The sequence below is a fragment of the Mercenaria mercenaria genome, chromosome 10 (assembly GCF_021730395.1).
Source record: "Mercenaria mercenaria strain notata chromosome 10, MADL_Memer_1, whole genome shotgun sequence".
NCBI lineage: Eukaryota > Metazoa > Mollusca > Bivalvia > Venerida > Veneridae > Mercenaria > Mercenaria mercenaria.
In genome coordinates, this window is record NC_069370.1 from 21783430 (window position 1) to 21789455 (window position 6026).

Consider the following 6026-nt stretch of genomic DNA (forward strand, 5'->3'; position numbering starts at 1 on the left):
CACACATCAAAGAGGAGCTCTCAGTGGAAAAATGAAAATAGTATAACCTGTACGTCTTGGCCTTCACAGAGACCTGATATTAATATTATAGAAAATGTATGGCGAACCTTCAAAATCAGACTTGAAAGGAAGACACACTTGATCAAATCTAAACAACCACTGTAAGAATTGATGAACCCAAATACGCTTTATTTTCACTTATTTTGAAGAATAATTAACATGAGCCCAATGTTGTTGCTGTAGAATTACATGAACACGATATATAAAAGCGTGAACATACGGTATCGTGATGAATATACTTAATCATTTTTTTAGTTAAATTATATTTCTATGTTTTATTCGAATTAAAGAGTCTAAGTTTTAATGTAATTTTTCTTCGCAAACAATTTTACTTGCATAAATTACACGACTTTTACAATATAAAAATTTGCTAAAATAAATTTTGCATTGAGTGGTACATTCAATGCTAAAATAGACAAACACATTTAATGTTGATCATTTTTCTTTTATATCAATATAACAGTATCATTAACGTTAATTTAACAGGAAAAAGAATGCTCTCTCTCTCTCTCTCTCTCTCTCTCTCTAAGCATGAGAAAGATTATTATAATATTAATTATTATTGATAATCTGCAGTTTTAAAAACAATATTGCATACGTAACTTCTATTGTATTCTTCCAGGCCTGTGTAATGTGTCAGTGAATAGAATAAATGAATAAATTATATGAATTGAAAATACATAAGTATATGGGTTTCTGCTTATTCTGGCAATAAAATATTTTTAATGAATCGCAACTTTTAATCTAAAGTCATATGCAGTTTTTCTTGCTGTTCTTTTGGGTTTTTTTTGTTTTGTAAAATACACCTAAGAATCTATCTTGAAACAAACTATCAAATATCCTTATAACTCGAAACTGATTTTCCTCACTACACATGCTGAATAGACTTTGAATAAATACGTTAAAACGGCGAAATGTGTAATTTCGGCCATACTTGTTTTGTTGAATGTAAACTGTACCTCACTGTGCAGAGTCAATCTAGAAACTTGTACGTAATTCAAGGGGAACTGAAAATCAGAAACATTTGTTGTAAGCTCCAGTGTACGTTGGTCTAGGCAGTTTCATAGAAGATAGTCTAAATGACACACAACACGACATTCCGGAGTTCAAAGTAGTGTAAAATCAATGTAAACGTGATCCATGCAGCTGGTGCACGTGACGTATATACCTACTCTTGCTATATATACACTTTTACTGTAAATTGATCAATTTTACATTTCTCAGTCGAATACACGCAGTGGTAACTTGTTTGAGTTAACTTCATTAATTGACTGCTTTGTCAATTTTGGGCTGCGTTGTTCTAAAGAACTGCTGCTGATTTTGTAGGTTCTGTACACACTACCAATATTTTCCTACGACTTTGTTAAGCACCTCTGAGGTTTAGAAGGAACTACAGATCTATGCATTCCCGTAAAGGGGCCAGTCCTACGAAGCATTCTTATGACAAAGTTTGAACTTGTGTTATACGTTAGGAAAACACTGTGTAGAAAGCTGTTTGACGAAACTTGTTTTGACAATGTCCTAACTTAAGTTAAGGTGAAATCTGGCCATAGCTTAGGATAAAATTAGAAATGGCGACCGGTTATTTTCTGTAAAGCGGTGTAATTTCATACTTGTACACTTGTCTGTATATGTAGAAAATTATCTAGATAATGATAATAACAATAATAAGATCTCTGCTAAAATATATTGGATATCTTTCATCGAGTTGCGCGCTACATTTAAATCTTACATTTTTAAGAAGAATATATTGAACATCTTCAACAAAACTGTGTGAAACGTGTAGGTTCTGAATTCTAATACCGTAGACGGTTATTAATAAACAAAACTACACGTACACGCACACAGTATAAAATCGCCTCTCTACCACGGGTATTCAGAGATGAATGATAATAAACTTTTATCAATGAAAAGAAAGCCTTGTCATGTCACTACAAATTTGACCCTGTCAGTAACTTTTACATCGAGGAGACAAATTCGCAACAACAACCTTAATGATATGTTTACGTTCCTAGTGATACTTCAGTAAACCGTTAACGATACTCGTACTTGACAATTCTTGCTCTGAAATTTAAAAACACAACACATTTGTTTTTTTCTCTATGGATCGAGAAGAATCGAGTTTGAGTTCGCTATCGTATAAAGTTATTAGTCTACCACAACTTTTTATCACTTAGTTGCGGATACAGCTTGGTACCAGAGTATTACCACTTCAATAAAACCACTCAGCATTTAACTGAAACAAGAGTGTTTTTTAAAACACATATGTCCCCCATGATGGATTGTCCCATTTTCAGCCCAATGGTCACTATGACTTTGAACTTTGACATGCCAACTTCAAAAACATTAGGGGTCATCCAGTCCAATTGTGCTATTAAATTTGATAAAAAGATTTGAATTCTGGGTCAAGTGGTTCTTAGTTTATTGAGCAGAAGCCTTTTTTAAGGTTCAGGTCCCTGTGATCTTTACCTTTGACTTACTGACTCCAATATGATAGTGGTCCAATCATGCTACCAAGTTTGAAAGTTCTAGGTTAAGTGGTTCTCAAGTGATTAAGCAGAAATAGCTTTCAATGTTCAGGTTCCTGTGACCATGGAATTTGACCTACTGACCCAAAAACGTAATAGAGGTCATCTTTTTAAAAAGCCAAAGTTTGAATGCTCTTGGTCAATAGGTTCTCAAGTTATCATGTAGAAATAGTTTCAAATGTTCAGATCCCTGTGACTTTGACCTATTACCCACAAAACAATATCATCTACTTCATAAGCCCAATCATGCTACCAAGTGTTTGTTCTGGGTCAAGTGGTTCGGATACCGTTTTCAAGGTTCAGGCTTCTGTGACCTTGAACTTTGACATATTGATAAAAATACGATAGGGGTCATCTACTTTAAAAGCCCAATCAAGCTACCAAGTTTGAATGTTCTGGGTCAATAGGCTCTTTAGTTATAATTCGTTCTACCGACAGACAGACAGACGGACGGACGGGCCGACCTGACTGACACGTGCAAAATATTACACCTGCGCTTCTACCACGTGGGTCGGGGAGAGGGGCGTTGTAACTTATGGCACTCCTAAGTTTTTTCTGAAATTCCAATTTAGGTGTGAACTTAGAACATAACTTATGAAATATGTAAACCATTCCATTCGGAGCATTGAGCACATTTACTCGGCAGTAATTCATATTTGTGTGTTAAGATCCCTCCGCTCTGTGTAAATTCTCATCTTCAGAAGATTGCTGCTTGCGTCAAGGTTATCCGAAGCTGGTAATGATAAATTACCATAAAATCAGAAATTATTTGTGTGAAAGCTATGCATATGGTCCTATGATAAACATGAAATAAAATATATTTAATGCCTGATTCAGCAATGGTAAATTTTATTGAGGTTTATTGGGGAAATAATTCATACACTTCCCCTCAAAATCCAAAATGGCATCCGTCATTTAAACTTATGTATTGTCTGTGTTTCACTTCTCAATTTTTCCTTTATTAAGGTTGATAGTGACGTTTTAAATCATTTTTGTCATAGGTCTTTAAATGTAAGTTACACAGGTCGGGATGTAATAAATTTTGCTATATTTTGCAAAGGCAAAAACTGTCACTGCTTCAGGATTCATGGATGTCAGGATACGAGTTATATGACCCAGGGAAGTGCCTACGCCTTTATTATCTGCAGCAATGAAATGGGTCCTATCCCTAAGGTGATTATGTCTTATACTAGCTGACAAACGAAATAGAATGTCCTTTGTTAAAATGTATAGCTGGTGAGACCAAATATCTCATATATATAGAATTTTCCTCTGACTACCTGGCCTAAATGATTCGTGTACCAATGATTCGTAAATGATTTCGATAATGAGCTATATAATTTCAGGGATGAGGCAAATCACTAAATGTTTCAAACTAACAATCTTCATTTATAATAATTAGCTCAAACTACCATAGGCTGGAGACTATATTTGACTGGTCTTTTTATTGACGTTCCCGTCAGACAATGTCTTTGAATCAACAACATACAAGTCCTATCGCATAGATGCTCGGTCTGTGTCCTCTTAATTGATGTTGCAACTCTATATGATTGCTCTGACTCCTGGATGCTTAGCGCCTATATGCTATCACATGTAGCATTCAACTACCATACAGGTATATCCCCAGTGCCTTGGCTGTACTTCGCCAGTAACGCTGAACCGTCTATAAGCTGGAACTCTCCTACTATCTCAGTAGATTACCGATCTCTGGGTCTCTGTCTCAGCTTTGCGATGCTCAGCCAATATATGCTATTGTCTAAAGCATTCAAATACCCTTAAGGTAAAACTCCTATACGCTGGTCCTATAGCTCGAAACCTGGTTGAAATTCTTTAGTCTACGAAATTCAAACGTCTTCTTTTTAATACTTTATCCGCCCTGACTGGGTACTGGGATAAATTATTAGTTGAATCCTCGATGAGTCTTCTTCTATTGCCGGATACCGAATGAGCTATCTGTTATCCATCTACCTATTTAAACCTTAGCAGACGTGAGCTTTGATTGGTGCTATTTATAGAACGTGTTCTGATTGGTCCAAATTTATACGTAGTATTTTACAACGAGTACTTGTTTTATTAAATATCTGGTTCCCTTTAACTATTGTATATAAAATAAAATGGGATCCAGCTATCACTGTAATTAACCCAAATCGTCCATAAATGATCCAAATCCTATTATTTACAGCAATTCAACAATAATTATAGCAATGACATCATTAAAAGGGAGTCAAGCACTGTGCATATGTGTTACGTTATCAATATATCAGATATACAAATTATTTTGACAATTTAGAATCGATCTCAGCAACTTTGCACAGACATGACAACAGGATTCAATGAAATTAACTTGTTTACTTTTGTAAAAAAGAAATATGAATCAGCAGAACTGCATGCACTTTTCATATTCATTATTGTACGAAATTATAAAAACTAAACGATTTATTATTAGATCATTAGGTGCACAGAATAGGCCGACATCCTTGTATTTGAAGATTCATTTAAGTACTTTCATTGCATTTATTGTATCACAAATGTGAAGTAGATGTGATTTCCGAATTTGCAAAGTCCCCCATCATCTTATATAGAAATATTACAACTCTTTACTTCCTTATCCGCTTTGGACACGGAAAGAGGCCAAAATTAGGGGGATGAAACACCAATCAAGTGTCAAAATGGTTGAAAAGTGTTGATAAGTTTTCTTAATGCATCCAAACCAGAGGTCATGAATATGTGCTCCTGGATAACATTTATACTGCCGTTGATGCTGTTTAAGGACAAATAAATGAGCGTCTTTTTTGAAGAAGTGGCATTACTTCACTATGTTAATGATCGAAACGAAACTTTTCTGTCGAAAGTCTGATATTTTAGAGAAACACTTATTACAAATAATAAAAGGTCGGTCAGGTTTCGGTATGATTTTTATGTCCACGATTAAACTAGTTAGCAATGACAATAGCACATACTGGCACGATATGTATACAATTTGTAACATTGAGCACCTTAATACGCAACGTAAGTAAAACGCTAACTTTTCTTTAGTGTACACCAAGTGGTTCATGAGAAGAATCGCTGAATTCTTTAATTTCTATTTTAAGCTCCTATATGCAACCAGGGAAAACTATTAGACATTTACAGATTAAGTCTACGTGGACTGTGGACACCTAAGGCGATAGATTTATCAAGGGGACCGTCTCAACATAGTTTAATTATATTATGTGCGATATGAAAAAGAGTTTATAACGGCAATAGGGTTTGAGTTATTATATCATCACTATGCGGTAGGTGATATAAAATTTGGATGTGCCTGTTTTTAGCTCGACTTTTCGAAGAAAAAGTAGAGCTATTGCATTCGCTCCGGCGTCGGCGTCGGCGTCGGCGTCTCCGGTGGTTAAAGTTTTTGATAAAAGTCAAATATCTCTGTTACTGTCAAAGCTATTGACT